Genomic DNA, 11397 nt, shown 5'->3' with positions numbered 1-11397 from the left:
AGGCCGAAAGCCCTTTGATAAGATTTTTTTTATTTGCTACCATTGTCCAAGGCTATTGCTTAACATTGCTATATATATCTGTCTACTTGATTACTTGACAGCTTTCATGCTTCAACAATTCAACAAACAACTTTAAGTTTTAACTTGAGCTCATTAGCATACCATAGCTACTCGTCGGTTGTTCTTATATACTCATGCTTTTATTGTCTATTGTTATTTGCTTATATAACTGTAACTGCTTTTGTTGCCTACACTATAAAACTGAGGACTATCAGCGACGGAAAATTCCGTCGCTAAAGGTGGTATCCGTCGTTCATAGTTTGTCGGTCAAAAGCTTGTGGATAATGTCATTTTTCGTCGCTAAAGGTGGTATCCGTCGTTGATAGTCCGTCGGTCAAAAGCTTGTGGGTAATGCCATCAGCGATGGACTAGCGACGAGAATGTTTCAGCGATGGATTAGCGACGAAAGGTTATCAGCGATGGATTACGGAGGGAAATCTATTAGCGACGGAACACTTTAGCGACAAATAAGCGATGGAATATTTAGTGACAGATTAATAACGGAATTTTTCAGCGACGAATTAACTAAGGATTAGCAAGGGTTTTTAGCGACGGATTTTCCATCGCTAATCCGTCGTTGATTTTTAATAATTTAAAAAAAATGCTTATCTCGTGTATTTTTTTAATACAAAATATGCTCATAAAAAACAAGTCAAAACTATCCAACAACCAATTCATACAATCTAATCTTCAAAAGTTAGTGAAGTAACAATATAACTACTGAAAGGGCCAGGAGTGGCTCGAGGTAAGGGAGGGGGGACAGTGCATCTTGACTGCCGCATAAACGCAACAAACTGACGTGATAATGCGATCTGCCCTGCTAAGTAAGTAGAGTATCAAGCTTGTGTTGCCTCTAGATCTGCCATATTCTTTCATTTGGCCTCTATTTCAGCCTGATAGCATTCCACCCACAGTTGCGTCTCCTCCTCTACCCTTGTCAAATTCTCTCCCAAGTCCGCTATCTGTAAATATTCAATATTTGACAAAAACCAGCAATTTGTTTGCAATGAAAAGTAATGACAAAGTACATAACAATATAACCAATATACCTCCGCTGCTGATCTAATATCCTATGATCTCCTAATGCTACTACTACATCAACCGATCATAGCATAAGAGAGATCCTAGGAGGTCCCAAAACTAAAAAGACGGCTCGTCTTCTGTTCTTCGACATTCTCACTACAACAAAAAGAGGTTTATATGACACTTTTTTGGGACACTTTTCGAAAACCGTCCTTTAAAAAGGCTAATACGACACATTAGTTTATGAGTCCTATTTTATTTAATCTTATATGACTCTTAATTTTGATGTCTTATTAACATATCCTGACGTCCTATCATGTAATCTAATACGACACTTTTGAATGTCATGTTATTTTATGGTCTAATAGGACACTTTTACGTGTCGTATTATTTTAAAGAATAATAGGGCATTTTAAAGTGTCATATTATTTTAGAATTTAATAGGACATTTTTAGTGTCATGTTAATTTTAAAAGTTAATAAGACATTTTTGATTGTTGTATTAGTGTTTAAAAGCTAATAAGACACTTAAAAGTGTCCTATTAAAATTTAAAATGATATAAATAACATATTATATTTAGAACCATTTTGAACTAGGCCCAAATATCAAAAGGACTTTTAATATCGGATTGATCTGTTCATTGGGACTTTCTTATCACTTTTAATCAGCCCATATTATTAACCTCACTTATCATAACTTATCAGCTCATTTTATTAAACCCATTTCCTACTTTACCATTTCCCCTTCACGTGGAGGGCTTCACAACTCCCCTGGACGAAGCTACGATCACGCTGTATTCCCTGTACCTACTTACGAAGCTACGATTTGATTGAATCACATAATCAGTTTTCCTTCATCCATTTGATTTGTTGATCGAGGAAATTTCCATCGTTTGCAGGTTTTCGGATTACGTTTATTTGAATTTTGTGATTTGGATTCTGATCTAGTACTTTTTTCCCGTGGTTTTTTGTTTTTGTTTGGAATAGCGTGTGCATGTTGCTTTGGCGAGTTGGAGGTTGGTTGCCTAATGATCGGAATACTGTTGATTAGTAAGAATCGAGTAAGTTGTTCATGCTCATTCTCTGTTTAGGCTATTCAATTGCAGGTGATAATAATATTTGAAATTCAAAGCCCTCCGCCCCCTACGCGTCTCGCTGCAATTTCCAACGACCTTCTTCGTAAAACCCTAACACTCGAATCTTCATTCATCCATGGAGCAGGTACGTGTTTATTTACTCGTCTGTAGCTAGCTACTGGGGCCGGCCATTAATTGAAATTACACTAATGATATGTAAACGGTTTATTACCGTATTCAGTCAAGGAATTGAATTGCCATGCATCATATGGATTTTGTGTATAAATGAATTATTACAGTAACTTTGATGATTGCTGTGGATTTGTTGTTATTTTTGTACAATATGGTGATGAAATATGACTTTTCGGTGTTTGTATGATTCTGTAATAATATAATGTTAATAATTTAGCTAATCTAAGGCTATTTAGATGATGCTTTTCAATAAAATTCCAAATGAACTAAAATCTATGAAGATGAATATTTTGGAATAGAAGGGTGTATATATAAGCTATGAGTGTGTATTTAATGTAATAGTATTATAGATTTCATTAGTCTTATTTACAAGCCATGTGTGCAGAGACATAGATTTTGTTTAGATAGAGAAACGAGAAAAAGATATGGTGGTGCATCCCACATGTTTGATTATATGACAGACCCACACCCTCACATTTCAGGTACATATATAAACCTTGATTTACTTGGAAGTTTCAAATAACCTTCCAATCATCTTCTCTCTATATAAGAATGTTGTTGGGCAGTTTATTGTAAATAATCTATATCATATTGGATTCAGGTATAACTTAGTATCAGGTTGTAATTGAGCATTTGTATGTCTTTTATGGAGGTGTACCTCTGTGTTCGTATCTTCTCTTATAATAAWATCTATGTAGTTTTAGAGCTGAATGGGCACTCCAAGTCAGCTTGCCTTCTTTAGATGTTCCTACTAAGTTTTAGCAGTTCTCAAAACTAAAGCTTAAAGCTTAATATTCTGTTTCAACTGCATATCCTGTTGTGTGAGAACGAACCTGTGTATGCAATCTCCACCGTTCACTGGTCTCTTCCAAGCAATCAAACACTACTTCTGTCTTTATTCAGTGCTTCCTCTCTTGTTCTTGTTTTCTGCAACTTTTTGGTGTTAAATTTCTATAGGAGTTCACATATTATTCGCTTCATAAGTGCAAGAAAGCAAGCATGAATTCAAACAACTGGCTTTCGTTTCCTCTTTCTCCAACTCACCCCATCCTTACCAAAGGTACGTAGTTTGCTGTCTCTGGTTGTCACTATCTTCTGATTAACATATTCATTTGGTTGTTAATGCCAACAATAAGAACAATTGTTGTCTCTGGTTGTCACTCCCAAGGGTCTTAATTTTGTGTGTTCAAATCAAGAAATTGTACCTGAAAATTTCATACTAACAAAAATGTGCCAACTATCTCTGCATCACGACACCAAAAAAATCCTTTATATTCCTCGAGGCAGCAAGATATATATATGACTAAGAGAACCAACTGCAATTTAATCTCTCATTTAACCATTTCCAAACCTCGTTCACTAAAGTTTGAAGCTCAGAGCTTGAAACTTTTAAGATCAAATTAGGGAGTGACATATAATATATCAAAATCGTAGCTTGAATCTATGAAGAACAGACGAGAGAACACCGTTCTGAAATTAGGAAGAAAGGAGTAAAGTACGTAGCTTCTGTCCAGCACGCATCTACAGACTTTGACACAGAATAAGTCGTATCTGCACATTGAATCTGAGAAAACTCAAAATCTCAAAGATGTAGATATATGTTTCATCTTTCAAATGCAACTGGAATCATGAATTTTGGAGCTTCGAGATGAAAGTTGTGCGCAAAAAGCTACAGCAGCGCAAAGCTGACAGCAAGCTTTTAAAAAATCGGTTGATATATTTTAGAGATTTTAACTTTTCGTTATCTAGTTTGGAGTATATATAAAGAATTTGTTGGAGATGCTCTGATTAACTAGTCATATTTGATCAACTAAATGATAATGTAAACTAACCTAAAAAAGTTAAAGATTATTCGCATCTTGGCAGGGCATCCATTTGCAGCCATGGTGGATTTATCCTCTTTTTTGATTATTTACAGATCTGAGCCTCACATGGCATGAAAATTGGTTGCATTGGTATTTCTTTCTTCACTTTTTTCTTTTTAAAACAAGTGTTACACTATTTTGTTGGCATACTTGTAAAATTCTTAAGAGTTAGTGACTTTCAATCACATTTTTATGCTAGTCTAATGGAGCTTGAGTCTCAAAAATTATAGCTGGAAAATTTGGACTTCTGTCAAGAGACTTGAGTTTCTGCCAATGGAAAGATCAAAGAAGAAAAAGCTTGAACAAGCCTTCGATTCGAGTGGATCAACATTTCGGTTGTGACAGAAGATAGGGTCTTGGTGCCTTTAAGGTATGCATGCAAACTCCTCCTTTCTGTTCCATTCCATTCCTAGGGTAAAGTAGGTCCTTAGCTAGTTAAACACTTCCGTAGTTGATCACTGGACGTTCTTTTTCATTATGATTTATTTCCCTTTGATCCAACTTGGAGAATATGGAGTTGATGGGGTCAAGTTTAATCATTTATCTTACAAGATTATTATGGAACTTAATAAATTAATCTTATAATCTTGTTCTTCAGTCACGTTTTTGTAGGTTGGGATGTTGTTCATCATAAAGGAGGGAAAGTTTGGTTAGAGCATATGGATTGTTTATTACAATTGCAGACGCTATTGGAGCAACAATCGCATAGCCTTGTCTTTTCACTTTGATATGTTAATCTTTTAACACTTGTGAGTTTTAGCAAGTGTAGAATTTTTTTATTACATAACTTCAAGCTCATATACCTGTTTTTGAATTGTAGATTGTGCATGACGAAGATTGATATCTCTCGTTTGTAGGACACAATAAGATTTTTTGTATTTGCGTAATTCTTGTTCAATACTTAGTTTTGTCATGATACAACTTTGTGGTGGATACATAGTTTGGTAGTTGGTACTCATATAAGTACTTGTACAACTTTGAATTTTGTTTTATCAAATCAATTTGTAAAACTTTCATATATGCTTCTAAATGTAATATTACAGAAGGATTTTATAATTGGATGATGCGTCTCGCATTATAGTCATTTAGGACGCTTTTAGTGTTAATTATTATAGCCTATTAGGACACTTTTTTGGTATTACTTGGTTTATTTTATAGGACACCAAAATTTGTTTCATAATTATATAACTTATTAAGACACATATTTTGGTACTATATAATTGCTTTAGCGACATTAAATTTCGTCCTATAAAAGMATTTTTTGGGAYRCCCATATTTGTTTTTAAATGTAAACATTTTGTGACARCATAAAGTGTTCTATATTATAGTCTATTAGGACATTTTTTAGTGTTACTTAAACCATTTTATAGGACTATGGAATTTGTATTATAATCCTAGAGTTTTTTAGGAACCTCAAATTCATCCCATTAACCTAATACAATACCTTTAGATAAGACACACATATTTTTTGTCCTATAAACTTATAAGTCCTATTAACTACCTTATTAGGACACTAATGAGGTCCTCTAAACCCCTTTTTGTTGTAGTGTCTACTCCCAAAGAGATGCCTCATTAGGAGGAGGGGTGTCTGCACTAGACTATGACTCATCCCTAAGCGATTGAAATCACTCCTATGGCTTACAAAAACAAACATGGGTGTGCTTATATATGTAGAAATTTCAGCAGCATAACGATTGTAAATCAAACAATGTCAATTCAAATTAATAGCATCACTTATTAAAATATATTACTTTAAACCTACCAAATGTATCTATAAACAAATTAATAGTTTTAGCCGCTTGAGGACTGAACTAAGGAGGATCAGTAGATGGGGAAGACGAACTCATAGTGAACTTTCGGTTTGTGTAGTGGCTACGCTCAAACATCTCAGTAGCAGTCGGCTCGCGACCCATTATTTGTGCCTACATTACAATTAAACATAGACAACTAATTACATATTCAAAAAAATTGTATACTCACCGTCTTGTCTCGATGTTTTGCAATACTGATTGATCCCCCAATATTCCTAGATGAGACCCTATCAAACTCGATGAGTCGATGTTCTTATTGGCCTTATTGGTCTTGAAAGTTAAATTGTAAGTATGAATGAAGTTGAATGTCTTTTAAACGAGTTAAAAAGCCTGTGTAATTAGGGGTGCTCAAAAACCCGACCAACCCAATCCAACCATGCGAAATAACTCAACCTGAAGCAACAAGATGTCTAATCGAGTTGTAAAATTTTCAAACCGTAGGTATTTGTTTGATATTGAGTTACTATTATTTGAACTCAACTCAATCCGATGAACTTGATATCCTTTTATTTCTGGGATTTGATATGATTGTTGAATTTCTATATATATACATATTAGACAATTACACTATCACGTACGCTCTTCATATCCACATATTTTCAATTTATTCACATTTCTATATAACTCATTCGTATATATGTTCAGTAATTGTGAACATATATATGTAAATTGAAAAATTTAACTGAATGTGAGAAGTGTGTATAAGTTTTATCAAATGGTTGATGATGGAAAAAAAAAATTATGAGTAGAGAAATAACATAATCAAAGTTAGAAGAATATTTTAATGTACCAAAGTATCAACCCGACCAACCCGTACAGTTTGTGTTGGGTTGGTCTACACTTTGGTTTGGGTTGGGTTGGGTTAAGATTTTTCAAACCGCAAGCATTGGGTTGAGTTGTTCAAATGTATTCAACCCGTTCATCCCAACCCATGAGCACCCATACGTGTAATGACTTAACTATTTGAAAGTCAAACTGTAAGTTTTGAGGAGTTTTAGATTAATTTAAAACTCTATGTGTAATGATTTGACTATCTAAAAGTCAAAGCATAGGTTTAGAGGAGTTTTGGATGCCTTTGAAACTCAAACCATATTATGTTTAAATCAAAGAGAGGATTTTGAAATGAAATAAATTAGTTTAAAACACAAATCTATGTTTTTTAAAATTTCAGCCACATAACGCCTATAAAATGAATATTTCCAAATCAGGTCAATCCTATTGTTTGTCCAACAATTGGTAACCCAACTACAAAATAAATATAATCAAGCCTAACGTTTGCCCAACAATTGACAACTTAACTAATTAACAAAGTAGAAATTTCTAGTAATAGCAATAAACATAACCAACGTATATGTAAAATTTAACAAGCAAACATAGAACAAAATTTTACAAAATTCTATGATATGTTCAACATAACCCAACTTCTAAAGAGCAAACAAAAATTTACGATTTAACAAATTCCTAAAGAACAACTTCTGAAACACAAACATATAACCTTTTATAATTCGGGTTATTGTAAAGAACAACTTCTAAAACATAAACATATAAACTTTTATGATTTGGTTAACCCAAAACATATATAGAGCAAAATTTAACAAACATATATAAAGTAAGGTTTCACATTTTTTCAATATAACCCTAATGTTTGTCCAACAATTAGCAACAAAAACTAACAATGATGTAAAAACAAAACAAGACCCAATATTGACACACATTTATATACATACACAAAACACATATATACACAAATACATATATATATATATATACACACACAAAAAACACTTATATCCACATAAATACCCTTGAGATTTCAAAAAAAGACGTATAAATTTAGAGTTAGATGTTAGGGATGAAATCGGTTCACAGAAGTGGATGGTTGTGGCTAGAGTGGTGGACGGAGGATGGTGAGGGTGGTGTTTTCTAGCAGTGGTGGTGGAGGTGGCGTTTTCTAGCAATGGCAGTGATGGTAGGGCTTGTCATTGGAGTGGGAAGGGTGGTGGTGGGCCTCATCGCTAGAAGGGAAGAGCAACGGTGGTGGAAGTGGCATTTTTCGACAGTGGTAGTGATGGTGGGGCTCGTCGCTGGAGTGGTGAGAGAGGTGGTGGTCACTAGCAAGTGGGAAGTGCTCGCCAGCAGGTGGGAGGTGGTTGCCAGCAGTCGGGAAGGGAACAGTGGTGGTCATCGGTTGTAATGGATCTGGTCTCCTTCACCGCTCTCGTTCTTGTTCGTCGCTGTCTCTTTTTTCTCTAAGTCAAACAACATGTACATGGGTCGGCTAAGGATGTTTTTATGTAAGAAACAACGATGGATTTCCGTCCTTAATATTTGTTAATTACTTTTTAAATTAATTTAATTATAAATTTAATTAATTATTAATTAATAAATTATTACTATTAAATATTTATTAAAAATTAATAAGATGATAAATAATCTTTAATTACAATTTATTAAAGAATGAATGAATTTTAAATTATTACAAAATTAAAATTAACCGATATAATCCACTAAAGCCCAATAATACTGAATGAAGCCCAATAAGCCCAACAGATCAATTAAGGCCTAATAAAACCGTTAGAACAGATTAAAGCCTAATAGATCCATTAAAACTTGATGAAAGCATTACAATTGACTAAGATTCTCTAAAGTCTAGTATAATCTATTAAAGCCTAATATAATCCATTAAAACATGTTAGAATGGGTTAAAGCTCAATATAATTCATTAAAGCCCAATAAATCTATTACAACCCACTAAGATCTATAAAGTCCAATATAACTCATTAAATCCCAATATAAATCATTAAAGAGTAATATAGCCATTGAAGCCAAGTATAACGAATTAAAGACTAATAAAACTCATTAAAACCCACTTGATCCATTGAAGCGCACTAAGACCGACTATATATGAATGCGATGTCTATTGGAATTTGGACTCGATAAGACGATTAAGATCCATTATAGTCCAATAAAACTCTTTGTGAGTTATTAAGGCCCAATAACATCAATGGTGACTTATTACCTATTTGTATGAGGTTATCATACAACACAAACACAAACACAAACACACACATTATAATTGTCTATACATGCATTCACATATACACATACATGTATATATACATATACACATCATATGTGATTACCAAACATCACACACATTATATATACATTCACAAATACAGATGCATATAAACATATATACACATATATAATTATTCCCTCAACAATAAATACATAGAACCAACCGCGATTTGCAACCAACACACATACATATCATTATAAAACAGACCGACATATATATATATATATATATAACACAGACCGACATATATATAACATATATATATATATATACATGACACATACACATGGAGATGTGTACAAATAACACATAAAAAAAAAGAAAAAAAAAAGGCTAATCCCTTGCTAATTAGCGACGGAATACCTCACTTTGTTTCTGTCGCTAAAAACTTCACTAATCCTCAATTTTCTAGTATTGCTATTAGTTATATGTTTTTGCTTCCATACTATTGTTTAATATTGTTATTTGTTGTTTGATGATCCATCTATTATTCTTATTAGTCAATGACGTATTTCATAGTTTTGTAATTGATCAATTAATTATCTATGTTAAATGTATTCGGTTAATTCCTTTATCTCTATTATGTTTCATAGACTCTTAGGGGTTGTTTACCAAACGCTTACTCGGGTAAGTGAACACCAAGTCACATTACCTTATCGGATGAATATGGTAAGGACCAATAATCTTACCCAGTAAGAGCGAGACAATGACCAAAAGTCTTACCCGGTAAGTGAGGACGACGACTCTTACCACGGTAAACGCATGAATATGGTAAAGACCAATAACCTTACCCGGTAAGAGCATGAATATGGTAAAGACCAATAACCTTACCCGGTAAGAGCGAAACAAGAACCAAGAGTCTTACCCGGTAAGTGAGGGCGACGACTCTTATCATGGTAAGCGCTTACCGGATAAATTATTGCAAACAAAACCGTTTTAGTGGACTAAAATCTTACTCGATAAGTAAATGATAATGTTAAATTTTACCGGTAAGAGTTTACCGGGTAAGTGTTTGGTAAACGGCCCCTTAATCAAGAAAAAAAAAGATGAAAATCAATTTCAAATCTTTCCCTCTATTATTTGACTTGTTCATCTTTTATTAGGAATTAATTACACACTTTAAGATCTTATTCAAGTGATCAACCAATCATTCATTGAGTTTACAGATCATACTTCTCACCGTTATTTTTTTCTTTTTAGGTCTCAACGGGACACCTTTTCTCCATATTTTCACTCATCCTCGTTTGTCTTCTCGCCCAAAAAACTTCGATGATTTTCTCCGTCATTCATCTTCCACTGACTCTTTTGATTACTTCATCTACATGAGTTCCTTCTCTATAAAAATAAATCATATCTTTTATATACTAAGGAAATTTCTACCTTTTGAAAAAATTACTAATGCATACGGTTCAACTTATATCTATATTTACAATTTCAAAACCACCCTTGTTTTATCATACATTCTTGACTCCTAGTTACCTGATGTTGAGTTTCTAGATCTTTAACTGCTTTCTTATCTATAAAAAGTAGGATCTAAAACTATAAGCAACATAGACCTTTGATTCCCAACTTGATGGTTCAAAAAAGTTTGTTTTAATCTAAAGGGGTGTTTGAGATTGCTTATAAAAACAACTTATTGACTTATTTCGATGTGGCACCGGTAAATAAGCACTTGTGAGTGTTTTGATAAACAATTTATATCGGTGTCAAACTAGTAATAAGAAGTTTTTGAAGATGTTAAATCATTCCGACTTATAATAAGTTGACAAGTGTTTTTATAGAAAAGAATAATTTGTTTCAAATAATCAATCCCAAACACCCCTAAAGTTACAAAAAACGATGAAAAACATTAACATTGGGTAAGATAAAATTTCAACTCATTTATATTGTTTTACATTACTTCAAACAGTAAACGTTATGACCCAAAAAGATGCCAATAAAAGGTAGATGTATCATATTAATCATAGGATATCGTTCATGGTGGAACAAACTGATGATGCTATGTATGGAAAAAGTTATGTTAAATAATATTGAGTTAGAAACCATTATTGATTGATTCTGCATACGGAAATACTCGAAAAGTTATTTCATATGAATTATTAGTATCTAGTGTATTTATTTATTTTTATGATAAAAACCATTTATTGAACTCGAGGAAAGTGAACGTAGAGAAGTTGGTGATCATTCTAAACCTTGATTTCGTATTTCTTTCTGTTACTCTTTATTTGAGCAAAAGTTGATCACCGATAATCACAACCGGCCCACACAGAACCCGTCTCTAAGGACACC

General features: G+C 33.3%; 2 long non-coding RNA genes across 2 annotated transcripts; both read left to right on the top strand.

The window, feature by feature from the left end:
• The first annotated feature begins 2256 nt into the window (after positions 1 to 2256).
• On the top strand, positions 2257 to 4376 carry LOC112529380. Its single transcript, XR_003070918.1, has 3 exons — positions 2257 to 2303; positions 3308 to 3410; positions 4217 to 4376. It is a non-coding gene; the product is annotated as an uncharacterized LOC112529380 (long non-coding RNA).
• Positions 4377 to 4482: 106 nt separating this feature from the next.
• LOC112529375 lies at positions 4483 to 5098 on the top strand. The gene is made up of 2 exons (XR_003070917.1): positions 4483 to 4585; positions 4828 to 5098. It is a non-coding gene; the product is annotated as an uncharacterized LOC112529375 (long non-coding RNA).
• Positions 5099 to 11397: the final 6299 nt, after the last annotated feature.

Source organism: Cynara cardunculus (genome assembly GCF_001531365.2).
Source record: "Cynara cardunculus var. scolymus isolate 2C chromosome LG 1, CcrdV1, whole genome shotgun sequence".
In the NCBI taxonomy this organism is placed as follows: domain Eukaryota; kingdom Viridiplantae; phylum Streptophyta; class Magnoliopsida; order Asterales; family Asteraceae; genus Cynara; species Cynara cardunculus.
Note: the sequence above shows the minus strand (reverse complement) of the source record. Positions and strands in the feature narration are given on the sequence as shown.